Source organism: Hyla sarda, chromosome 1 (assembly GCF_029499605.1).
Source record: "Hyla sarda isolate aHylSar1 chromosome 1, aHylSar1.hap1, whole genome shotgun sequence".
Taxonomy (NCBI): Eukaryota; Metazoa; Chordata; class Amphibia; order Anura; family Hylidae; genus Hyla; species Hyla sarda.
Window position 1 is genome coordinate 49293512 of NC_079189.1, and position 27233 is coordinate 49320744.

Sequence of the window (27233 nt, forward strand, 5' to 3'; positions counted from 1 at the left end):
GCCGTCTGTCTCGGCACAATGTTCAAATTTTTTTTTGTGCGTGGCTCCGGCATTCCTGCTTCTCCAGCTGCTCTGCCCCCCTTCTCCGGCCGCGCAAACTTCCCCCATCCTCCGGCCACACTTTCCCCCTTCCCCAGCCACGCACAATGCTGTGCTAACAGCAGGGGCTGCTGGGAGTAGACGTGCCCCGCGCAGATGCGCATGTCTGCATGTCTGCTTCCACCACCTAAGATGGCCCTGCCAACAATTCCTGGGGCCGAGTGGCCATACTTCGGCATGAGGAAGAAGTGGAGGCCGGTACAAAGCACACCTTAGCAGATGGTAGTCGGCACGCCCTGCAGGTCAGGAGAGTGTGCGGAATGGGGGAAAGGTAACAGAGAGGAGAAGGGGAATGGGGGGTTGGATGTATGTGTATTACATATGTAGAAGAAAACTTGGCCCTCAAGATAGGTGTTAGGTAATTTTTATTAGCAATCTTTTATATATAAGGCCCCTTACACACTATAAAGTTGTTCCGTTAAAAGATTTGTTATAAACATCCACTAGAAAAGCCTTAATAACGGATGTTAAAAGTCCGTTACAAAACCCCATTCAAGTCTATGGGATTTTTTGATTATCCGTTATGACCCGTTATAGCCCGTCAAGAATAACAAACGTAACGTATGAATAGCAACCTTTGCATGCATTAGCGGAACCTCTACAAGGAGTGGTGGACGCGATTATACAAGGAGCGGTGAGCAGTACATGGTACCACCAGTTAATTAGATACCGGATTATTGAATATGAACTGCTATTGAATGTGAACTGCGGTTATATTGTAGTAACACATATCTATTCAGGAGTGTCCCTCCATGCACACTGGACATTTTTCTCTTGTATTCTACAGGTTTCCATTTTATATATAGATTGTCCATCTAATTCTATGTACATTTTATGCTATATCACATGGGCCCTGTGAGAAATTTTATGTATATGAGTTATTAATTTTATTTCTATTAAAATGTATGTATTTTTCCAACTATCCATTGTACAACCTTTTTTTTGGCTGAGGTACTTGAGGACTGGGAACTCTATTATTTTAGATTTGTAAATTACTTCTATTAAAAAATCTTAATCCTTCCAGTACTTATTAGCTGCTGAATACTACAGAGGAAATTATTTTTGGAACACAGTGCTCTCTGCTGACATCTCTATCCATTTTAGGAACTGTCAAGAGCAGCATATGTTTGCTACGGGGATTTTCTCCTACTCTGGACAGTTCTTAAAATGGACAGAGATGTAAGAAGAGAGCTGTGCTTGTGATGTCAGTGGAGAGCTCTGTGTTCCATAAAATAAAAGAATTTCCTCTGTAGTATTCAGAAGCTAATAGATACTGGAAGGATTAAGAATTTTTAAGGGAAGAAATTTACAAATCGGTTTAACTTTCTGGCACCAGTTGATTTAAAAAAATAAAAAAAAATTCCACCGGAGTACCCCTTTAACCCCTTAAAGACCCAGTACGTAAATGTACGTCCTGGTGAGCTGGTACTTAACCACCAGGACATACATTTACGTCCTAAGCATAACCGCGAGCATCAAAGCGATGCCCGGATCATGCACGGCAGGTCCCGGCTGCTGATTGCAGCACCGCCCCCAATGTAAGCCTAAGGGAGGGAGCTGTCACGCCCCCTCCCATAGGCTTGCATTTAGGGGTGGAGCGTGACGTCACATGGGGGCGGAGGCGTGACGTCACATGCCGCCAGCCCCGTGGTCGCTGGTAATCAGACCCGGAGCAAACATGCTCCGGGGAACTGATTTTAACTGGGGTGCTGCGTGCAGGATCACGGGGGTCCCCAGCGACGGGACCCCCGCAATCAGGCATCTTATCCCCTATCCTTTGGATAGGGGGTAAGATGTCTAAGCTCTGGAGTATCTTTTAAGGGGTCCTTAAGGGGTTAAACTCACCTGGGGCAAGTAACAGGTGTGGGCAATATAAAAATCACACCTGAAAGCAGACAAAAAGGAGTGAAGTTCACTTAGTCTTAGCACTGTGTGTCTGTGTGTGCCACACTAAGTATGGACAACAGAAAGAGGAGAAAAGAACTGTCTGAGGACTTCAGAACCAAAATTGTGGAAAAATATCAACAATTTCAAGGTTACAAGACCATCTCCAGAGATCTAGAGATTTGCCTTTGTCCATAGTGAGCAACATTATAAAGAAGTTTGCAACCCATGACTCTGTAGCTAATCTCCCTGGGCGTAGACGGAAGAGAAAAATTTATGAAAGGTGTCAATGCAGGATAGTCCGGATGGTGGATAAGCTGCCCCAAACAAGTTTCAAAGATATTCAAGTTGTTCTGCAGGCTCAGGGAGCATCAGTGTCAGCGCGAACTATCTATCGACCTTTAAATGAAATGAAACGCTATGGCAGGAGACCCAGGAGGACCCCACTGCTGACACAGAGACATAAAAAAGCAAGATGACATTTTGCCAAAATGAATTTGGGTAAGCCAAAATTCTTCTGGGAAAACATCTTGTGGACAGATGAGACCAAGATAGAGCTTTTTGGTAAAGCACATCATTCTACTGTTTACCGAAAACGGAATAAGACCTACAAAGAAAAGTACCAACAGTGAAATATGGTGTTGGTTCAATTATGTTTTGGGGTTGTTTTGCTGCCTCTGGCACTGGGTGCCTTGAATGTGTTCAAGGCATCATGAAATCTGAGGATTACCAACGGTTTTTGGGTCACACTGTACAGCCCAGTGTCAAAAAGCTGGGTTTGCATCCGAGATCTTGGGTCTTACAGCAGGACAATGACCCCAAACATATGTCAAAAAGATCCGAGAAATGTATGGCAACAAAGCGCTGAAGAGTTCTGAAGTGGCCAGCAATGAGTCCGGATCTAAATCCCAATGAACACCTGTGGAGAGATCTTAAAATTGCTGTTGGGAAAAGGCGCCTTCCAATAAGAGACCTGGAGCAGTTTGCAAAGGAAGAGTGGTCCAACATTCCGGCTGAGAGGTGTAAGAAGCTTATTGATGGTTACTGATTTCAGTTATTTTTTCCAAAGGGTGTGCAACCAAATATTAAGTTAAGGGTGCCAATCATTTTGTCCAGCCCATTTTTGGAGTTTGGTGACATTATGTCCAATTAGCTTTTTTTTCCCTCCCTTTTTTGGCTTAGTTCCAAGACACACAAAGGGAATAAACATGTGTATAGCAAAACATATGTTACTGCAATACTTTTCTGTGTGAAGTACTTCATTTTCTAGAAAAATTTCAGGGGTGCCAACATTTACGGCCATGACTGTACATGTCTCTCTTCTAAAACTCCATTATCTGTGTAACAGTATATCTGGTGAGTCACTTACCTCTGTTACTAGGGCATTATATTGTCCAGAGCTGTGCATTGTTTGTATTACTACTCAGGGAAGTTAATCCTATGCATAGGCAGCCAGTTTACCATGTGCTTCACTGTTATGTTATGTATGATACATGCAGTTCTTATACTTTGTACTTATACATGTCTATTTGTAATCCTATAGTTTTACCACACTTATTACAACCTGTTGACCAATTAACCTGTTGAACTACAAAGAACATTCCTCTTATTTGGAAGACAGGGATGGTTTATGCTGAATGTCAGACTATACACCGTGTGAACGTGTAGAAACAAAAGAATCGATGATGTGTGAATCTCAGAGCCCCCGCAGAGCAGCATGTGTTTACTATGGGGATTTTCTCCTTCTCTGGATAATTCTTAAAATGGACAGATATGTCAGCAGAGAGCACTGTGCTCATGATTTAGCAGAGAGCTCTGTGTTCTAAAAAGAAAATAATTTCCTCTGTAGTATTCAGCAGCTAATAAGTACTGGAAGGTTTCATATTTTTAATAGAAATAATATTTACAAATCTGTTTAACTTTCTGGCACCAGCTGATTTAAGAAAAAAAAGGTTTCCACCGGAGTACCCCTTTAACATGATAAACAGAATTGGGGCGAGAGGACATGAGCATCTAAGTCTGATGGGGGCAGATTATTATTTTTTAATTTAATTTTTTTTACTGTAATTTTTATTGAGAATTGGCCCAATGCTGCCAATAAAAACATGCAAGACATAAAATGCAGCATCAAGAAAAAACAGGAATAGACTCTAATACGTACAATTACTCCAATCAAAAATAGTTAAAAAATGAAAGATGGGACAGAAGTGTTATGTATATCAAGAGAGGGAAGCATACTGTAAAATATTTCTGCCCCTAGTTATGCTGGCCAAATGAATAACCCTTTGTACATTGTCATTTGTCTGTCTCCCATGAATAAAACTTGTTTGACCTTGGTGGATAATGGACCCTTGGAATTGATTTACATGGGTGACCGGGATTTTCACTATTAATTATATGTCTAGATTCAGTAATGATATGGGGCTGTAATTGGAACTTTAAGAGAGTTTTTGTTAGAAGTCTTTGCTTGAAGGCAAAAATTATGTACCTAGTTTAAAGGGGTATTTCAGGATTTTTTTTATTTGGCTATGCTACAGGGGCTGTAAAGTTAGTGTAGTTCATAATAAAGTATCTGTTCCTGTGTTTGATATCTGGTCTTGCAATTCTTATGTGATCTTTGCCCCAATGTTCATTTTTAACAGCATACAAAATGAGTGTTGTCTCAGACTTTTCAGGCGACCAGAGAAAGTCTGTGCTTCAATGGGTAGTGCGACCGCTAAGTGGGGCATCAAGCTCCAAGAGAAGCATGAATCCTTCCTAAGCATGTCCATTACTATCTGGCAGGTAAGTACAAAAGTCACCTTATGTTGGATAACCCCATTAGGTAACTAACAAGACTGGCCACAGGGGTGTAAAAAAAAATAAAAATAAAAATAAAATAAAAAAAATAAAAATTATACTTGTCCAAGGGACTAAAATGTAACACAATCTACTTGTCCCCATTGAAAATCCACTTGTTCTGGTACACAAAATAATTTCAACCAAAATAGTATGTAAAAATGGTCTTTATTGGTTTTTGCACTTTTGTTTTCCCATCCTCGCCCTATAATAGCCATACATGTTATTTTGATACTTTAGGTCAGCCTGATTACACTAATACCAGATTTTTTTTGGTTCCGTCATGTTTTACGAATGTAAATTTTTATTAGAATATTTTGAAAAAATCTGATGAAAAATTTTGACCTTGAGGATAGTAACACAAGAGTCTACGATACTAGGTGAGGTGGGCTAGTAGACGATCTCTCTTAGTATGATGTGGCTTGTCTAAGTATATAGTCATGCAAAGTAGAAACTGTTTTCTGGAGATTAGTAGTGATCGCACATAATTACATGAGCATGGAGTTGGTGGTGTTGGTTTAAGTTACCTAGCAAGAAGGCTTGCTATTTTGAGTAATATTTTGTTAGGATCTGTGCATGTTCACTTGAATGGGACAACACTGCAGTTCTGTGTATCAATGCTACAAATTATACAGTGATGCAAGGATGAGCAATGTAAACATTGAAGAAGCTTTGACGCTTGCACAGGGAACATGACCCCTTGAAGCAGCTAATTGGCAGGAGTTCTGGGAGTCGGATCCCGATTGATCTAATATTGATGACCTATCTATTTTTACTGGCTTGATAATTGAAGATTTTCCTACCCTTGGTGACGGAAAATATAGATTTTATAAAAGACAGAAGACAAACATTATGAAATATCTTTCTTTACTGAGTTCATAGCAGCAAAGTTTTTATATATATTATTAACATAAAACATGTATGTGTAGCCAAACATGCTACAATACAATCAACCAATGAGGATTGAGTCCAGGTGATATTAGCTGTTACATCCTGGTATTCTCCCCCTTTCTTTGCGGTAACTGTAGAACCATCATAAAGTAATATCATGAACTGAGGAAAAAAACTAGTCAATACAGGAGAAGGATCCAACGAGGTCTTGAGTCTAGAAGAAAATTTGAAGTATGGTAGCAGAGAGATGAGGCTCTAAAATATGGATGAAAACCAACAGGAATCTGCAGACCAGGAAGAATATGGGCCGGTGGATGAAATTAGACAGCTGAAAGAAAAAGATATACAATATAAGGGATGGGTTAAAGGGAGGGAGAATGTTCGTCTTCTGTCTTTTATAAAATCTATATCTTCCGTCACCCAGAGTAGGAAAATCTTTATTAGACAATATGTAGAAAAACATGAGGATCAGGTCGAAAATAGAAAGTCTTGAAAGTGGATTCAAAAGACCAATTGGCTGCTTTGAGAAGATCAGGTAGAGAAGTGCCGGCTTGAACAAGTTTGGTGGACATAGCACCTCTAGAGGAATGAGCACCAAAGGTAGAAACGTCAACACCAGCAAGAGACATGGTCTGCCTGACCCATCTGGCCAAAGTAGAAGATGAGACAGGAAGATGAGGTTTACAGAAGGAAATTAGGAGTTGGGAATGAGAAGGTAAGTGAAGATTTTTTAGTTCTGGATTCCTAAGAACGTAAACAGTGGACAACACAGAGTTTATCCTGATAAGGGAAAGAAGAAGACTGTATGCAAGTTAGTTTTAGTACATCTACACACAGTAAAAAGAACACCCTGAGGGGAGTATTGTCTTCGCAAAATATCCAATGCTATTACATTAGAGACTTGTTTCATGTAAATGAGACATAAAAGAGAGGTAAGTTTGAAAGATAAATGCTTTAACCTGTTAAGGACCAAGGACATACCGGTACGTCCTGAGTCCTTTCCCTTTCTATAAAGCGGGGCCACGACGGCCGGGACCCGTGGCTAATAGCGCGCGGCACCGTGATCACAGGTATTAACCCTTTCACCACGGCGATCACGAACAGCTCCCTGAGCTAACCGGCATGGCTTCACTTTCACTTTAGACACGGCGTTCAACTTTGAACGCCGTGTCTAAAGTGAAAGTGAAGCCATGCCGGTTAGCTCAGGGAGCTGTTCGTGATCGCCGTGGTGAAATCGCGGCATCCCGAACAGCTGTAGGACACGAGGAGGGTCTCCTACATTGCCTCCTGGTGTCGCTGAATGACTGATCGCTGATCGCTGAATGACTGATCACTGATTGCTGAATGACTGCTCAGTGCCTGAGATCCAGGCATGAGCAGTCAAGCGGCAGAATCATCGATCACTGGTTTGCTATGAGAAACCAGTGATCAATGTAAAAGATCAGTGTGTGCAGTGTTATAGGTCCCTATGGGAGCTATAACACTGCAAAAAAAAAAAGTGGAAAAAAAAGTGAATAAAGATCATTTAACACCTCCCCTAATAAAAGTTTGAATCACCCCCCTTTTCCCATTTAAAAAAACAAACTGTGTAAATAAAAATAAACATATGTGGTATCGCCGCGTGTGGAAATGTCAGAATTATAAAAATATATCGTTAATTAAACCACAAGGTCAATGGCGTACGCGCGAAAAAATTCAAAAGTCCAAAATAGTGTATTTTTGGTCGCTTTTTATATCATGAATAAATTAATAAAAAGTGATCAAGTCTGATGAATACAAAAAGGGTACGCTAAAAACTTCAGATCACGGCGCAAAAAATTAGCCCTTATACTGCCCCATAAGCAGTAAAATAAAAAAGTTATAGGGGCCAGAAGATGACAATTTTAAACGTGTACATTTTCCTGCATGTAGTTATGATTTTTTTCAGAAGTACGCCAAAATCAAACCTATATAAGTAGGGTATCATTTTAATCGTATGGACCTACAAAATAAAGAGAATATGTAATTTTTACCAAAAAATTTACTGCATAGAAACAGAAGCCCCCAAAAGTTACAAAATGTTTTTTTTTTTCAATTTTGTCTCACAATGATTTTTTTTCCGTTTCGCCAAAGTTTTTTGGGTAACATGACTGATGCCATTACAAAGTAGAATTGGTGGCGCAAAAAATAAGCCATCATACAGATTTTTAGGTGCAAAATTGAAAGGGTTATGATTTTTTAAAGGCAAGGAGGAAAAAACGAAAGTGCAAAAAACGGAAACCCCCTGGTCCTTAAGGGGTTAAGGATAGAGCATTATTATTTTCCCAAGAGAGAAACAAGGAAAACTATTTATTATCGTCCCAAGTTGATTGATATTTAGGAAGAGGAGGACACCTGAAACAACTGCTCAGAAGTACGTCCTTGGTCCTTAAGGGGTTAAGGAGTTTACGGATCAAGGCATATTTACCTATAGGAATAGACTCAATAGGAGTATGAAAGAAAGAAAAAAATAGCAGATCTGTAAAGATTCAAAGTCCGATAAGCTTTACCAGAATCAAAGTATTCGGAGAGGAAATTTAAGATGTGGGGAATAGATGCGTGAACGGCATCCAAGTACCGTTGAATGCACCAATCAGACCAAAATCTCCAGGCTGATCGGTAAGCAGTTCTGGTACCCAGAGCTCATGCATTAGAAAGGATGTCTTTAGCTGAATGAGAAATTCCCGATACAGAGACGGAAGTCCTGAGATGAGCCAAGCAATTAGAGGAAGATTGTTCGACAGGATAAGAGGATGAGGGTTCCCCCAATGGATCCAGAAGAAGAGATGTATTGTATGGAATGATTCTCGGAACATCGATTAATAATTCGAGAATACAAGGAAACTAAGATTGGGTTGACCACCAGGGGGTGATGAAAACAATCGTGGCCTTCTGGACCCAAACCTGCCAAAGAACTCTGGGAATCAGAGAAAAAGGAGGGAAAGCGTAAAGTGTTTGGGATGGCCAAGGCTGAAGAAATACATCTACTCCTAGAGCTTCTGGATCTGGACGCCAACTGTAGAAGAGAGGAACTTGACGGTTTAGGCGAGATGCAAAAAGATCCAGATGAAATGGACCCCAAAGAAGATTGATCTGATGAAAGATCAAAGGGTCCAGTCTCCAATCGCTGGTGTCGGCAAGGTAGCGAGAGTTCCAATCTGTCAACGTGTTGGAAAGGCCCAGAAGATATTCTGCCTTCAAAATGATGTCCCTGGCCAGAAAAAAGTGCCAGAAGTCTTTGGTAAGATTGGCAAACATTTCCGATTTTGTGCCACCGAGGCGGTTGATGTATTGAACCGCTGAAATGTTGTCCATCCGAAGAAGGATCCAACACTGAGATCTGTCCTTTTGCAAAGCTTTTCAATGTAAAAAAAAAAGCATGCTAGAAGTTCCAGACAATTGATGTGTAAAAGTGACTCCAAAGGAGAACATTTGCCTCCAGTGGAAAGGGAACTGCAACGTGCGCCCCAACCTTTGAGACTTGTGTCTGATTCCAAGACTAGATCTGGAGAGCAATTTAATATTGTCTTGCCGTTCCATTCCTGAACATGGTGTAACCACCAAAGAAGTTCTTCTTTGGCTTCTGAATCTCGTCCGAATAACTTAGGCCTTCTCTTAGGTGTTGAATCTTCAAGCGTTGAAGTGATCTGTAATGTAACGGAGCTGGAAAAATTGCTTGAATTGAAGCGGAAAGAAGACCTACAATGTGAATAATTGCACGTAAAGAAATCTGATCTTTGATTAGAAGAGATCATATTTCCTTCCGAATGACTTTCAACTTCTTGGAGGAAAGACTCAATATTGCCGTGCGAGTATCCGCCGTGAAGCCTAAAAATTTTACCTCTTGGATAAGAATAAGAATGGACTTTTCGCAATTTATTAGAAAATCTAGATTGGACAGAAGAGAGAGTCCAATTCATATGAAGAATGGCTACTGCCTCTGAAGGGGCCATGATAAGGATGTTGTCCAGGTAGATTATAAGCCGTACTCCTTGTGAACGAAGTGCATCCACTATGAGTTTCAGTAACTTTGTGAAACACCAAGGGGCTGAAGAAAGGCCAAACAGAAGGCAAGTGAACTTCCATTTTTGATCTTCCTAAAGAAATTGGAGGAAGCTTTGAGAGGAAGGATGAATGGGAACCGTGAGATATGCATCCTTGAGATCGATTTTAATCAACCAATCTCCTTGGATGAGAAGATCTCTTAGGAGGTGAATACCTTCCATTTTGAAATGTTAATATCTCACAAAATTGTTCAGGATTCTCAAGTTGATGACCGGTCTGAAACCTCCATCTTTTTTCTTTACCAGAAAAACGTTGCTGATGAACCCTGGGGAAGACATAGAGACTGGAATAATGACCTTTTTTAGGATAAAGATCCAATATTTCTGATTTTATCAGGATTTGATCTTCTTTTGAAAACTGAATGGGATGAGGAAGATGGTCTAGAAAAGGAGAACAAACAAATTCTATGTGGTATCCAGTGAGGATCCAGTGGTCGGCGGATTGACCCACATTGACCTCTGGGCCTCAAGGGGCGGCCACGGTATGGGAAAAATGGGGGGGGGGGGGTTGAAAGGATTGGGGAGGGGGATGAGGTCTGACATATTGGGAGGAGCCTCTACCTTGAGAACGGTATTGGGAGCCCGGCCGGGAAAGCGGCCCCTTCCTTTTCTGGCCCAGCCAAAATTTCTATTTGGAAAAACCCTCTTAAGGGAGGTCTGAGCCTTGTCAAGGCTAGAAAATAATCCAACATACTTGATTTCTTTGATTAAACTATCTTCAAAGAGAGAGCCATCAGTAGATGTGTAAAAAATGAAAGGATAGCAGAACCCAAACAGAAAACAGGAATTGGTGCACGCAGAGTCCAGACCTGGGTCAGGGATCCATATATGAACAAAAATTTGAAATATCCGCAGCACACTGAGTAGTAAAATCCAAAAAAGTGGTTTATTCCATCACAGTGAGGGTGTCCAGAACTTTTAAAATCCCAAAAAGTGGTTTATTCCATCACAGTGAGGGTGTCCAGAACAACGTTTCAACCAGCTCCCTGGTCTTTTTCAAGCTCAGTATACAATGTGCACATCACACAATTTATAGGGGTACTCATCAAGTATCTAGGTAAGTGTCAATTAATTCAAAACATCAAATACAGTGTACAAATAAATCCATGAATTGAAAGCAATCATATACTTCCATATCAAATAGTGAAAATACATAAATAAATACAAAATCAATTCCAATATATACATAAGTGTTATACAGTGCAAACTAACACCTTAATAGGTATCTGATTATTTAAATCAAACACCTGTGTACAGATTAAAAACAAAGCAGTTGCTAGGGGAAGCTCACTCACCGGGACGGATCTAGCTTGTAAACAATGTAGGTGCGCATTCGCGGCGCGTCTTTCTGCCGCACATAGCGTGAGACTCAAGACAACTTCCTGTCTCTGTCTGTGGACGTAATCAGAGCGCGTCCGTTAGCATGGCAAGGTGTCGCCCGACCTCAGCACATGCGCAACAGACACCAAACCTCCGAGACAGAGTCTCAACAGGAGGTACCTGTCACGCAAGCGCAGAAACTCAGGCACGTAACACAAATGAACAGGTAGATATCCATTATGGGAGTAATTCTGCCTCACTCATTTTAAAAAAGAAAAAAGAAAAATAAGGAAGAACACAAAAAAAGAAAAATGAAAAGAATGTATATTAAAAAATAAATAAAATATATGTAAAATACAGTCCCGGGGTGCAATTCAATCACTGAGTGGTGATACCACAGCCTGGCAAATCCACCGGCACATTTCTGTAGCAGATAGCACACCCATCAGTAGATGCGGATAGATCAGAGGAGGCCAAGTTGACTAATTGGGGATCTAATTTGATTAACACTGAACGCCTCCGTTCCGTACATAGGGCAGCGTTTGTGTTTTCAAATAAGCATATGGCCCATTGGGCCCATCCCCGCAAGATGTTAACATCTACAGGAGTGCCAGATACCAGGAACATCTCGGATAGATCCATTATTTTAGTCAGGGGACCTAAAAGTCTAGGAATTTATCCTGTCAATTTTTACATGAACGGTCAACACCCCTTTTGGGGTTAGTACCCGATTTTTGGAGGTACTTGATTAAGATCGGATTTATCTCAGGTGTCTGCGCCATATTGGAAGGAGTTTACTCCTGTCTTTTTTATCTAGGGACTTTTTCATCCAGACAGACAAAAATGGTGAAAGTTGTGGGCTTGAAACCCATTCCCCGAAACGAGAGTGCTTTATTTGTGACAGGTTGAAAAATGGGACCCCAGAGCTGTTAAGGACAGCAGATTCATGTGAAGAAAAATCTTCAAAATAGCTAACGCTTCCCTCAGACCCATCAGGGTGGTAAGAGTCAGGGTCATTTAAAATCCTCAAGAGGAATCCAAGTCATTTTCTTCTCTATAAGAGGTTTTTTTAGCCCATTTTCCATAGAGTTCCTCCCAGGCAGAGGGTTTGTAGAGCAAGTGATGGGCACTTGCAGAAGGGCTGCAGGGTGAGTGCGAGCCTGTATTACCATCTGGATTTGGACCAGAGTTAGTATCTGCTCCGTGAGAAGTAAATGATTGACCCTCCTGACAAATATGTCTTTTTAAAGACTGGTGAGAACGCATTTTAGATTGTGTGGCCTGGGCAGAGGATTGAGAAATCGAGATAATTACCAACTTGGCAATATTTTCCTGTATGGACGCTAGGGCATCGCTCACAGCAGAGCATACTGAGAGAGCAACAGTATGGTCAACTAGAAGCTGAATTTGATCAACAAACATAGATGGATGCTCTCTAGGTTGTTCAGACATATTAATAAATCTGTAAATAATTTATGAATTAATATATAAATAGGGTAATAAAAATGTATAAAATATTAATAAAATTATAATAAGGATAATTAATAAATATCCTTGTAAATATATTTATATATTTTTTTAAATATATAATAAATCGATATTTATTAAGATGAATTCAAAATGTACTAAATTAATTATAAATTAATGAGATATAATAAATATATGTGGGGAATAAATAATATATATTTTTTGGTAGCAAAACACCAGAGGGAAGGGGAAGGTAAAATAGGTATGTGACGGATCCTAGAGTCCCCCTACCTACTTAGATGGACTTTAGGACATCACTATTTGTACCCCTCAGTTGATGTTGTCCAGTGAGATAAAGCTCAGAGTTAAAATACTTTTATTTACTGTTTTCATACAATACACTTTTTTGCACATGGTCTGCCTTTTGCACACTGTCGACCTTTTGCACACTGTCCACCTCCTTTACACAATACACCTTTTGCACATGGTTCACATTTTGCACACGGTCCCCTTTTTGCACACGGTTCACCTTTTGCACTAATTCTACACATGCTTCTCCTTTTTGCACACAGTCCAACTTCTGCACACCTCCACCTTTTGCACTCAAGGCACTGTATATGGGGAGCTAACCACCTTTATTGGATTATTTCCCAGACTCCCGGTCACCTGTATTGTCTTTACTGACCCTTCCCCCTGTGATGTCCTTCCTATAAAAGAAGACACTTGTTCCACATAAAGAGTTCTGATTTTATACCTGAAGACTGGGGTTGCCTGGTTCTTTGGGTACAAGGATGCAATAATCTCTAGTTCTGCCTGGGGATATTGCCTGTGATATGCTGGGGCTTGTCATCCAGAAGGAGAAGTCACTTTTGGCAGAGTCAGTCCGTCACAAGGTATATACAGAGAAAAAAACCTGTGGAGAGAAAAATAAATCTTTTAATGTAATATACACAACGGACACAGGACGAAGGGACCATGAAATAGTAAAGAACTGATGTATCATAGGAAATACTAGATGGAAACAACGTATGCTGAGCGTAGCTCAAATCAGCTGTGAGGCGATCACAGTTGAAGGGAGAAAAGAGCGCGATTGGTCCCGCTGGTCACCAGCGGTGTTGAGATCGCGCGAGAGCTGCGTCACCAAGATAAGAGCAATGGGGTCGGGTAGTGACGCAGATGAAAAGAATAACGGAGGTAAGAGAGACATACCGAAATAATTGAGCAAAAGCCACAATAATATCAGCGACGCAGAGTTAGTATGGAAATAATTATGAGAAATTATACAGAATAACAGAGATATAATGGAGCAGAGATGTATATACACAGGTAGAATGAAGGGGAAATGTAAGAAATTGATCACAGTTTTTGCACTTTCGTTTTTTCCTCCTTACCTTTTAAAAATCATAACCCTTTAAATTTTCCACCTAAAAATCCATAATATGGCTTATTTTTTGCATCACCAATTCTACTTTGCAGTGACAGTCATTTTACCCAAAAATTCACGGCAAAACGGAAAAAAAATCATTGTGCGACAAAATCGAAGAAAAAACGCCATTTTGTAAATTTTGGGAGCTTCCGTTTCTACGCAGTGCATATTTCGGTAAAAATGGCACCTTATCATTATTCTGTAGGTCCATACGGTTAAAATGGTACCCTACTTATATAAGTTGGATATTGTCGTACTTCTGGAAAAAATCCTAACTACATGCAGGAAAATTTATATGTTTAAAAATGTCCTCTCCTGACCCCTACAACTTTTTTATTTTTCCACATACATGGTGGTATGAGGGCTCATTTTTTGCGCCGTCATCTGAAGTTTTTATCGGTACCATTTTTGTTTTGACCGGAATTTTTGATCACCTTTTATTCGTTTTTTAATGGTATAAAAGTGACCAAAAAGACGCTTTTTTGGACTTTGGAATTTTTTTTACGTGTACGCCATTGACCGTGCGGTTTAATTAACAATATATTTTTATAGTTCGGACATTTACGCACGCGGCGATACCACATGTTTATTTTTATTGACACTGTTTTATTTTTTTTATGGGAAAAGGGGAGTGATTCAAACTTTTATTAGGGAAGGGGTTAAATGGTCTTTATTAACACTTTTTTTAACTTTTTATTTGCAGTGTTATAGCTCCCATAGGGACCTATAACACTGCACACACTGATCTCTCATGTTGATCACTGGCGTGTTTTAACACGCCTGTGATCAGTGTTATCGGCACTTGACTGCTCCTGCCTGGATCTCAGGCACGGAGCAGTCATTCGTCGATTGGACACCGATGAGGAAGGTAAGGGCCCTCCCGGTGTCCTGTAAGCTGTTCGGGACGCCACGATTTCACCGCGGCTGTCCCGAACAGCCCGACTGAGCAGCCAGGATACTTTCGCTTCAGACGCGGCGGTCAGCTTTGATCGCCGCGTCTGAAGGGTTAATACAGGGCATCACTGCGATCGGTGATGTCCTGTATTAGCCGCGGGTCCCGGTCGGGACCGACCCGATATGACGCCGAGTCACACCAGGGGAGGATCCAGAGTCTAGTCTCGGGAGGGGCACTATTAGAGTATCATGCGCTGGTCGACACGCCCCCTCCCATAGACTTGCATTGAGGAGGTGTCATGTGACATCACAAGGGGCGTGGCTATGACATCACAACCACCGCAGCCTGCATCCAGGGTTTGGAACAAAATGTTCAGAACGCTGGGGCAGTGGAGTACCCCTTTACGTATGCAGCATAGTGCCCCCACACTAGGTAGGCCGCATAGTTCCCAGTTCCCCCACACTAGGAAGGCAGCATAGTCCCCCCACATTAGGTTCTAGTTCCCCCACATTAGGTTGGCAGTATGTTCCCCCACATTAGGTAATAGTCCCCCCCATTAGGTTGGCAGTATAGTTCCCCCATATTAGGTTGTAGTTCCCCCACATTAGGTTGTAGTTTCCCCACATTAGGTTGGCAGTATAGTTCCCCCACATTAAGTTGTAGTTCTCCCCCCCCCCAATTAGGGTGACAGTTTAGTTCCCCCACATTAGGTTGTAGTTCCCCCCCCCCCCCCCCATTAGGTTGGCAGTATAATTCCCCCACATTAGGTTGTAGTTCCCCCCCACCCCATTAGGTTGGCAGTATAGTTCCCCCACATTAGGTTGTAGTTCCCCCACATTTAGTTGGCAGTATAGTTCCCTCACATTAGTTTGTAGTCCCCCCCCCCATTAGGTTGGCAGTATAGCTCCCCCACATTAGGTTGTAGTTCCCCCACATTTAGTTGGCAGTATAGTTCCCCCACATTAGGTTGTAGTTCCCCCACATTAGGTTGTAGTTCCTCCACATTAGGTTGGCAGTATAGTTGTGATGCCCGCAGTGTAGCACGCTGCAGAAAATAATTTCCAGTATAATAATACTGGAAAATATGCCAATTGTCACAGAATGGGAAAGTGCTAAAGAAGTTTTTACCATTTAAAACTACAGCTCCCAGTATGACCTAAGCAGTGGTAAGGGGATGCTGGGAGTTGTTGTTTCACCCATCATTACTGCAAAACGTACAAGTGACTACAGCTCTGATGGGACATAGTGAGGCGAATACACAGTGATATCAGTGACTACAGGTGACAGCTTCGATGGTACATACCGCTGTGACTTTGTCAGCGAAATCTTCTCTCTGCAGGAAATGACACCCAGATGGCTCCTTAATTTGTCAGCAGATTCTGATCCTCTATATGAAAACAATAATTATTATAATATTCCTAAACACCGTATCCTCTGAATATCCCACACTTCTCCCTCTGAATATAATACTACCACACACCGCACTCTCTGAATATAATACCACCACACACTGCGCTCTCTGAATATAATACCACACACTGCGCTCTCTGAATATAATAATACTACACACTGCGCTCTCTGAATATAATACAACCACACACTGCGCACTCTGAATATAATACTACCACACACTGCACTCTCTGAATATATTACTACCACACACTGCGCTCTCTGAATATAATACAACCACACACTGCGCACTCTGAATATAATACTACCACACACTGCACTCTCTGAATATAATACTACCACACACTGCGCTTTCTGAATATACTACTACCACACACTGCGCTCTCTGAATATAATACTACCACACACTGCGCTCTCTGAATATAATACTACCACACACTGCGCTCTCTGAATATAATACTACCACATACTGTACCATCTGAATATAACCTTGCCGTGCAGTGCACCCTCTGAATACAATACTGTAATGTAATGTGGCCCATAAAAATCGTAACCCCCCTGAAATTTCTTTATAATATACACCATACCTCTAAAATGCAAAACACTCTGTGCCTTCACATATAGTAATAATGCCCAATCCTGTGCCCCCACATATAATAATTATGGCCCCTCCTGCACCCCCCACATAATAATAATGTCTGTCCTGTTGTTCCCCCACATAATAAAAATGCCCTCTGTCCTGTGCCCCTAACATATAATGCCCCCTATGCTGTGCCATTCACATATAATGCCCCCTGTGCTGTGCCCCTTACATATAATGCCCCAATCATGCTCCCCTAATATTTAATGCCCCCTGTGCTGTGTCTCTCAAAAATGCTCTCATCATGTGCCCCTCACATATAATGCCCCCTGTGCTATGCCCCTTACATATAATGCCCCTGTCATGCTCCCCTAACATTTAATGCCCCCTGTGCTGTGTCCCTCATATAATGCTCTCATCATGTGCCCCTCACATATACTGCCCTCTGTCCTGTGCCCCTAACATATAATGCCCCCTGTGACATGCCCCTCACATATAATGCCCCCTGTCCTGCCCCACAGGGGGCATCATATGAAAGGGGCACATGACAGGAGCATTATATCTGAAGGGCACATGATGATGGGGGCATTATATGTAAGGGGCACAGCACAGGGGGCATTATATGTGAGTGGTACATGACAGGGGACACCCTGTCATGTGCTCTTCACTATAATGCCCCCCTGTCATGGGCTCCTCAGTTTAAATGTTTCCTTTTTTGTGCCCCCTACGTTTTTACATTGCTCCCTGAACCCAATGCCATACCGTTAAAACAAACTTACTTATGTTATGTTCCCCCGCTGAGCAGCTCTCTTCTTCTTGCGTGCACAGTGCAGTGTGCCGACAAGTCAGCAGTGAGCCGCGGTGACAGGATCTTCAGGCGCCGGCGCGATAATATGACGTCATCGCGCCGGCCTGCCGTTGATCGGCGATCACGTCCTAGCGGCGACTCGCGAGAAAGGTAAACAAATGAGTGAATGGTGGAGCGGGAGCTGTCAGCCCCCCCTGGATCCGCCACTGGGTCACACGCGGCATATTGCGGGAGCCGGCGGAGGACATAAATATACGTCCTTCTTCGTTAAGGGGTTAAAGGGGTTATCCACCATAAGGTGATTTTGGTACGTACCTGCCAGACAGTAATGGACATGCTTAGGAAGGGTCTGCACTTGTCTTGGGGCTAAATGGCTAAGTTGTGAGATTACTATAACACTGTGGCTAGCTTTTTGTGAACTGGTATTTCCTGTTTGAGTTTCCTTATTTGCCTACAAATCCCATAATTCCATGTTCCTCCCTCCCACACATCAGCCACCACACCCATTAAAACATAAATGAGCTGCATGCATTCTAAAGACCTGTGGTTTTCAATCAGGGTGTCTACAGCTGTTGCATTAGCTGCAGATTGATCCCTCTCCCACCAAGCGATCGCTCCACCCATTGAAGCAGACAGGCTCCCTGTCATCAGCTGACTAGTGAGGTCAGGTCTCGGCCGCATTGCAACCTGGGAAAAATCTGAGATAACATTTTGTATGCTGTTAAAAATAAATATTGGAGTAAAAATCACATAAGAATTGTGAGAAACAGACACTATATTAGGAACTACACTAACTTTACAGCCTCTGTAGCATAGTCAAATTAAAAAAAATTCCTGGAATACCCCTTTAACCTATTAGCTGCTGTGGTCAACAGCAACCACAGCAAATAGGTTGAAAGATTAAGGGAGTATATGCATTCCACACAAATATAACTTTTATGATATAATTTTACAATTTATCTTGCATTCAATGTCTGTATTAAAATTACATTTTTAATCTGGTTTGACATTTTCAAAATTTCTCTGCAAATATGTGGCATTTAGTGTTGTTATTACTTCATATTAAAGTTTTTATCTTCATTATTTTAACCACGATAATTATAGCAAAAAATTGTTAAAGAAATATTGAAAAACTGCCCAGTTTATATAAAAAAAAAAAGGGCACATGAAAGGGTTTATAAGCAGTTATGTAAGGAAGCTGTGCCCCCACTAAGGCTGTATTCCCGTATCCCGTTTCTGTACAAAAAACGTATGTCTCCAAACCGGACGAAAATATATGCAACCGTATATGCCTCTTCACGTTTTTAAACCGTATACGGTTCATAAATGGATGTCCGTTTGCATACGTTTTAATACGTTTTCCTTGAAAAAAAACGGAAACGGTTTTATGTTTGTCAACATTTTAAACGAAGTTCTTTTTTTTTATTGAATTCCCCCCCCCCCCCCCAAAAAAAAAAAATGTATACGGTTAAAAACCCTATAAACATGTAAATGATGCAAAATGTACACAACCTGATGCTACGGTTGGCATACGGTTTACACTGAAATGTCTACATATACGGTTTGCAATACAGTTCGATATGTTTTTTTCAATGAAACCGGATACGGCAACCGTATTGCAAAAACGAGATGTGAATGCAGCCTAAGAACTAGCATATGCACCAGCAAGGCAAACCTGGGCAGATGCCAGAACCCGAAAATACATCCTACCCCGAAAATAAGCCGTAGGCCAGGGGTACTCAACTGGCGGCCCGCGGTCCAGATTCGGACCGTGGCCACCAGTAATGCGGACCGGAACGCTCCCTCCCTCCCCCCCCCCCCCTTTGGCTGGTCCCATGGCAAGTTAAATGAGCCGGGGCAGGGACGCTGTCGCTTTAAAACGTCCGCACGTATGCACGCCTGACGTCACGGACGCTGTGAAGGTGGGGTAGTGCTGGTTTCCGCTGGGGATGAAATGTGTAGCTTATTATGGCAGAGGGGTGGGGGGCACTGTAGGAGTGTGGAGGATGGGGGTCTGCAGGAGTGTGGAGGATGGGGGTCTGCAGGAGTGTGGAGGATGGGGGCTGTGGGAGGATGGGGGGCTGTAGCAGTGTGGAAGATTGGGGGGGGGGGTGTAGCATCCTCCACACTGCTACAGACCCCCATCCTCCACACTCCCACAGCCCCCCATTCTCCACACTCCTGCAGCCCCCCCCCCCCCCCCCCCCCCCCAATAAATAAACCCTACCCTGAAAATAAGCCCTAGTGTGTTTTTTGTGACTAAAATTAATATAAGACCCGGTTTTATTTTGTGAGAAACACTGTAGCAAGATTTTATGGTAATCTGGGTAACCATTTTATATTATTGTTAGTCTTGGCAATGGAGGGGCACCTAGATTATTTTTATTTAATTTTTTTTATTAGAGGCAAACACTCTTATTTTTCTGTATATTCTCTTTCTTTTGTTCTTGTTTTTAAAACATTCTTGTATACAGTTATGAATTTAGTAGTCATTTGATATTATTACTGGATTTAGGGCTCCTTCTTTTGTAGTTACAACTATTGGCAACACGTTTGACTGTTTTTAAAAGTAGTACAATAAAAAAAACTATGAAAACATTGAACTTTTGCACCGTGATCTGTAGTTTTTATCGGTACCATTTTTGTTTTGATGGGACTTTTTGATTACTTTTTACAATTTCTTTTTAGGGTATACAAAATGGGGGTGATTAAAACTTTTATTAGGGAAGGGGTTAATTCACATTTATTAACTTTTTTTTAAAAATTTTTTACACCATTTTATAGTCCCCATAGGGGAATATTACATGAAATCCTTTGACTGCATACACTGTTCAATGCTATGTCAAATCCTAGCATTGATCAGTGTTATCAGTGCTTGATTTCTCAAGGCTGCTGAGGTGTCCTGCAGCATCAGAGCACCGATCGGACAGGTAATGGCCCTCCCGCTGTCCTCTCAGCTGATCAGGACACTGTGGTTTTACCGCGGGGGTCCCGATCAACTCTGCTGAGCTGCCAGGACTGAATTTTGCACTATTTTAGATGTCGTGATCAACTTTGGGTTAATGCCAGGCATCACCGCTATGGCAACATAGAAGGAGAGCGGGTACAGGACGTACAGGTACACCGTGTCCTTAAAGGAAAACTGTCAGCCAGTTCACCCACACTAAACCCAATACACTGGCTGATTGTGTGGGTGAACAGGAGTCCATACATGGGTCATTTACTTTTCTTGCTGCCAAGTTGTCGCTAAAGTTCCGTAAATTTGTCCTCCATTTGCGCTCTGAAGGCAGGTCTCCCGCCGGCAGCCTTGCTTTGGGTTTCGGACGAAAGGACCTTAGCCCCCCCACCCCTCTGCTCACATATTCATTTTCCCCCTGAGCGCAGCGCTGTCTGCAGAGCGCATGTGCTGAAGATTTTACCCAGCTCTTGCACCTGATGACATGAGAGCTGTGCATCAGGAGAGCGCTCTGCACAGTGTAACTGCGCATGCGCCGGTCCCTCTACATCTGGGAGTACCTCTTTCTGAAGTCTCGCTACTCCCGATTTCCGGGTGTAGCGAGGGACTGGCGCATGCGCAATAACACTCTCCCGATGCACAGCTCTCACATCAGTAGGGCGCGAGAGCTGGGTAAAATCTTCAGCGCATGCGCTCTGCAGACAGAGCCCTGCGTTCAGGGGGGAAATGAATATGCGAACAAGGGGGGCAGGCTAAGGCCCCTTTCTCCGGAACCCAAAGCAAGGCTGCCAGCACGGGGATTCGCCTTCAGAGCGCAAATAAAGGGCAAAATTTCGGAACTTTAGCAGACGACAATTCGGCGGCAAGGAAACCTAAAAAAGTAAGTGACCCGTGTATGGACTCCTGTTCACTCACACTATAACCCAGTGTATTGGGTTTAGTGTGGGTGAACTGCCTGGCAGTTTTCTTTTAAGAGGTTAAAGGGGTAGTCCAGTGGTGAAAAACTTATCCCCTATCCTAAGGATAGGGGATACGTTTGAGATCGCGGGGGTCCGACCGCTGAGGCCCCCTGCGATCTCTCTGTACGGGGGTCAGGCTCACCGGCCAGATAGCGGGTGTCAACCTCCGCACGAAGCGGCGGCTGACACGCCCCCTCAATACATCTCTATGGCAGAGCCGGAGATTGCCGAAGGCAGCGCTTCGGCTCTGCCATAGAGTTGTATTGAGGGGGCGTGTCGGCCGATGTTTCGTGCGGAGGTCGACACGCCCCCTTCCCGCGGGCTGTCGGGGCTCCGTACAGGAGATCGCAGGGGGCCCCAGCGGTTGGACCCCCGCGATCTCAAACTTATCCCCTATCCTTAGGATAGGGGATAAGTTGTTCACCACTGGGTCACCACTGGACTACTCCTTTAAGAGCCGAGGTACGTGCTCTCAAGTGCAAGCAAAAAGTGCAAAACATGTTCACACTGAAACCGTGCCCGAGGATGCGGTCCATCGCACACCCTTCTCTGAAATGAGAGAGGCCCCCCCAATGCAAAAAACAAGCCTTCATATGGGTGCGTAGATTGAAAAACAAAAGTTATGGGGGGAAAAAAAATGAAAAATTAGACCAGTCCTTACTAGGTTAAGGGTGTCTGCACACTGCTTTCTTGCTGTCCATTTACCTTATAGGTTTTATAGTAAAAATTGTAGACATTAACGGAACACGGGGCATGCTGGAAGTTGTAATTTTGCAACAGCTGGAGGCACCCTGGTTGGGAAACACTGGTGTATACTGTGCATAGAGGGAGATTTATCAAAACCTGTCCAGAGGAAAAGTTGCCCATAGCAACCAATCAGATCTCTTTCATTTTTGAACAGGCCTCTGAGAAATGAAAGAAGCGATCTGATTGGTTCCTATGGGCAACTTTTCCTCTGGCTGGGTTCTGATAAATCTCCCCCATAATGAACACTTCTAGGCAGTGCTTCCATGTTGTTGCAAAACTACAACTCCCAGCATGCCCGGACAGCTTTTCGCTGTCCGGGCATGCTGGGAGTTGTTGTTTTGCAACAGCTGGAGGCACCTTGGTTGGGAAACACTGTTCCCAACCTATCAGTGGTTTTATTGTTATGGCTGATCGGTGTATGATGTTTTACAGGCTATATGCACGAAGCTTTTCAGGAGTCTGGGAATGCTGAGCCTGTCATGTCTGGAACAGATTATACTGTGACTATTATGTAGGAATTACATCCATATCTATGTATTTTCTCCTCACACGCTGAGCTCTGAGGGAAGAAGATACAAAAACTACGATTCACAATTTCAACGGTGCCGCCTTTCGCTTACGTCACGCCCCAGCCCACCTTCCCGCCTTCTTGCTCCAGCCAATCAGGAGACGGTATACTCTGATCTCGGCGTCTTCCAGCCAATGCGCGTTGTCGGTTTTAGACTCTGCAAAGCCGCACCCGTCTTATCGATGTGAGGGAGTGAGAGAGCGATTCGGGAAGACGGCAGGGGGCGCTGCGGGATGGCCGTGCTTGATGGCGATGACACGCAGAAGTAAATAGAGGAAGGCGCCGCCCAGAGGAGACGAGCGGGGTGTCCGGTGACAGCGCGCGGGGAGGGGCCCGGTAGGCGTCATGCGCACTGCCCCACACAATCCACTCTGAGGGGGAGAGGCGCCGACATATTATTTGGCCTGAGAGGGAGGGGAGAGGCTGTGATAAACATCATCCGTAGGGGCCCGAGCTTCTCCTCCAGGGACACGGAGCTCATCCGCAAGGGACACTTGGGACGGTGAGTGGCTGCGGTACTGCAGGGTGGGACGCAGGTATGAATGGAGGCTGATGCGATTGTAAAGCTGCTTGGCACAGACTGGCTGCCGGGTGATGCCAGCATAGGGTATAGTCCTGGTATAGGAATGCTAATGGATGGGGCTGGTGAGGTGTGCACGGGTACAGGCCGAGGCTTATAGAGGCAGGGGCTGTTCTGGGAGCTGCACATGTTGCTTTATACAGAGTGCAGGGTGGCATATGCCTCTATATACAGAGCACAGGGGGCGTTATATACAAGGGGCTCAGCTGGTCTGTGTAGAGGAATGCCTGGTGGCATAGAGGGGGTGTGAGGAGACTGCAGAGTGGTATACATGGCTGTGCTGGGGGATACTGGTGGCATATGGGAGGTTTGTACAGAGAAATGGTGTACAGGGTGGCATGCACAGGCTGTAAGTTGGCATAATGGCGCTGCACCAATAGATTAATAGAGTAACATACAGGGGATGCTCTAGGACAGTAGTCTCCAACCTGCGGACCTACAGGTGTTGCAAAACTACAACTCCCAGCATGCCCGGACAGCCGTTGGCTGTCCGGGCATGCTGGGAGTTGTAGTTTTGCAACATCTAGAGGTCTGCAGGTTGGAGACCACTGCTCTAGGAGTTGGGTGGAATGCAAGCACTGCAGGTAGGCATGCAGGGGCTGCACTAGGGCACAGGTTGGCATGCAGTGGCTGTTTTAGGTGATCCGTGCAGGGTGGAATACCCCATCTGTCAGATGGCATGGGTGCAGGGTGGCATTTAGGGGCTACACTAGAAGATGGGCAAATGGTGGCATGCAAGGTCTTCACTAGGAGATGTTTACTGGGTGGCATGCCGAGGCTGGCTCATTAGATGGGGGTGCATGCTGAAATACAAGATTATATGGGTGCACTGTGGCATGTAAGGGCTGAACTAGGAGATCACTGGGTGCTGTGCATGGGCAACACTAGAAGTTGGGTGCAGGGACAGCGGAATGAAGTGGCAGTAGGTCCATGCAGCAAGGCCTAAAAGATGGCATGGTGGCAAGTAAGGGCTGCACTAGGAGATGGAAGCAGGTTGGCATGCAGGGGCTGCACTAGAAGATTGGTAAAGGCAATAAAGGGCTGCACTGGGAGATGGGTGACATGCAGGGGCTGCACTAGGAGATTGGTAAAGGCAATAAAGGGCTGCACTGGGAGATGGGTGACATGCTGGGGCTGCACTAGGAGATTGGTAAAGGCAATAAAGGGCTGCACTGGGAGATGGGTGACATGCTGGGGCTGCACTAGGAGATTGGTAAAGGCAATAAAGGGCTGCACTGGGAGGTGGGTGACATGCTGGGGCTGCACTAGGAGATTGGTAAAGGAAATAAAGGGCTGCACTGGGAGATGGGTGACATGCTGGGGCTGCAGAATGAGAATGGCAAAGATGCAGGCACTGCACTAGGAGAAGGACATGGGGTGGCACCCAGGGGCTGCACTTTGATGATGAGCATGGGTGGCACTTGTGCTGCACTAGAACATGGATGCAGGGTGACATTTTCAGGCCTCCGGGCGAGATGGGCAGGAGCTGCACAGAATGGTGGCCTTAGGGTGAAAGCAGAGTGGCTGGGAGAATAGACACAGGGCTAGGCCCAGGAGGCAAGCGCTGGGGTTATCATTGGGAATAGGTGCATGTGGCTTAGAGGAGCTTTGCCGGAAGGCGGTATTGGTGAATGTAGTAACCACTGAAAGGGTGTGTTGTATCCTGGGTGTGAATGACTGTCATAGGTTGGGAGAAGTTTTACCGTACCTCTTACATGTACATACTGAGAGGTAAACAACTAGAGGCCTGGCATGATGGTATAACCACCGGCTGTCAGTCATTCATGTTGTATACTTTTCATTGATAAGTTGTCTAAAATCTGATGTATATGTATTACTGACCGACAGTCATTGCTTCTTTGTACAAATGCATTATGGGGTTTCCTTACATCTTCCAGTCCTATATTAATATACTGCAAATTCTGGTTGTCAGTCTCTGCTGGAGCTGTAATAGCGGCAATATCACTTGTCACCCTGTTTTCCCAAAAACGAATATTACTAATAAATAGAGGATGGTCTATTCATTGGATACTGTATGGGCTAAAGCAGAGACGTCACGCGTTTTGGGTTGTATAAAGTAGTAGTGTAACCTGATTGTTGGTAGCACTTATGTGGTGTTTCGTGCATTGCCGCTGCTGTATAGGTTCATTGTAGCTTGAGTTCTTTACCCACTAGCGGTGATGAATATTGTGCCATCACATCCTTCTTTCCATCCTATTATGGTGCAGGTTGTAAAAATGGCAACAGATTGATTTAAAGGGGATTGTGGGATCCTGAAATGTGGTTTATGCTCTGTATAAACCCTCTTGGAGTGACGTGTATCTGCGATTCATCTCTGGCGATGGGAGAGGGTGGCATACTTGGTGAATATGTGATCGGATTGTGTGGGAGGAGATGAGCGGAGGCTTCTGGAGATGCTGTAAGTGTTCACAGCTGGGGCACGGTTTATATCCCTGCAGATCTCTCTCGAAGACAGTGTTTTCCAGACAGTGTGTCTCCAGCTGTTCCAAAAATACAGCTCCCAGCATGCCCGGACAGCCTTTGGCTGTCCGGGCATGCTGGGAGCTGCAGTTTTGGAACAGCTGTAGGCACACTGTTTGAAAAACACTGCTCTAAGAAATGGATAAAACACTTCTATTACTGCACTTATTTGTATATGGAGTTAAAACTGCAAAACCTACAATAGTAGGAAAAGAATATTGTCGTGTCCTTTCTCTGTAAGCTAATGCACCTAGGTTTTAACTTTTTTTTTTTTTTTTGGTTGCCTTCTATGGAATTTTTCTTTTTTCCAATGTGACATTCCAACAGTGAAGGTGACTATACAACTTTAACATGGCAGCTGTCACCCAGCCCTCCCCCATACATATGCGGTTTGACAGTGATTTCTCGCATACATAAGATAGTCGGCCTAGGCTAACAGGCTGTTTTTGCTAACTTTACGATATAAAATATATATATATATATATATATATATATATATATATATATATATATATTAGAGATGAGTGAACTTACAGTAAATTCGATTCGTCACAAACTTCTCGGCTCGGCAGTTGATGACTTATCCTGCATAAATTAGTTCAGCTTTCAGGTGCTCCGGTGGCTGGAAAAGGTGGATACAGTCCTAGGAGAGAGTCTCCAGCCCACCGGAGCACCTGAAAGCTGAACTAATTTATGCAGGCTAAAGTCAGCAACCACCGAGCCGAGAAGTTTGTGACGGATCAAAGTACTGTAAGTTTGCTCATCTCTACTTAACAGTCTTACATTTAAACAGAGTATAATAGCTATACAAAAATATTTATCAATTTAAAGTCAACAAAAGATCTATGTACATTCTGCTGATTGTGAAATGTTGTGCCATTAAAGGGGTACTCACGTGAAAATGTTTTTAATTTTTTTTTTTTTTATTTATTTATTTTTTAAATCAACTGGTGCCAGAAAGTTAAACAGATTTGTAAATTACTTCTATTAAAATATCTTACTCTTTCCAGTACTTTTTTAGGGTCTGAATACTACAGAGGAAATGGTTTTCTTTTTGGAACACAGAACTCTCTGCTGACATCACGAGCACAGTGCTCTCTGCTGACATCTCTGTCCATTTTAGGAACTGTCCAGAGCAGCATATGTTTGCTATGGGGATTTTCTCCTACTCTGGACAGTTCTTAAAATGGACAGAGATGTCAGCAGAGAGCACTGTGTTCCAAAATGAAAACCATTTCCTCT

General features: G+C 43.4%; 1 protein-coding gene and 1 long non-coding RNA gene across 10 annotated transcripts in view; one reads left to right on the forward strand and one right to left on the reverse strand.

Annotated features, from left to right (window-relative positions):
• Positions 1–5780: 5780 nt before the first annotated feature.
• Positions 5781–22983, reverse strand: LOC130352602 (uncharacterized). 3 transcript variants are annotated; one of them, XR_008888425.1, is made up of 5 exons: positions 17672–19106; positions 16206–16289; positions 13336–13494; positions 11090–11186; positions 5781–6040 (listed from the first exon to the last, which is right to left on the reverse strand). It is a non-coding gene; the product is annotated as an uncharacterized LOC130352602 (long non-coding RNA). The 3 variants fall into 3 exon arrangements; XR_008888427.1 differs by lacking the exons at positions 16206–16289; positions 17672–19106 and adding an exon at positions 22912–22983; XR_008888426.1 differs by lacking the exons at positions 16206–16289; positions 17672–19106 and adding an exon at positions 22321–22467.
• A 65-nt stretch (positions 22984–23048) lies between these two features.
• The window catches only part of ADD1 (adducin 1), a 95719-nt gene continuing 91534 nt past the window's right edge, over positions 23049–27233 (forward strand). For 3 of the 7 annotated variants that reach the window (XM_056554993.1, XM_056554997.1, XM_056554998.1), the window contains exon 1: positions 23074–23432. The gene's annotated coding sequence lies outside the window, so the exon portion shown is untranslated. Of the gene's footprint in view, positions 23433–27233 lie in introns of all 7 variants that reach the window. The other 4 variants (XM_056554995.1, XM_056554999.1, XM_056554994.1 and 1 more) reach the window with 4 other exon arrangements.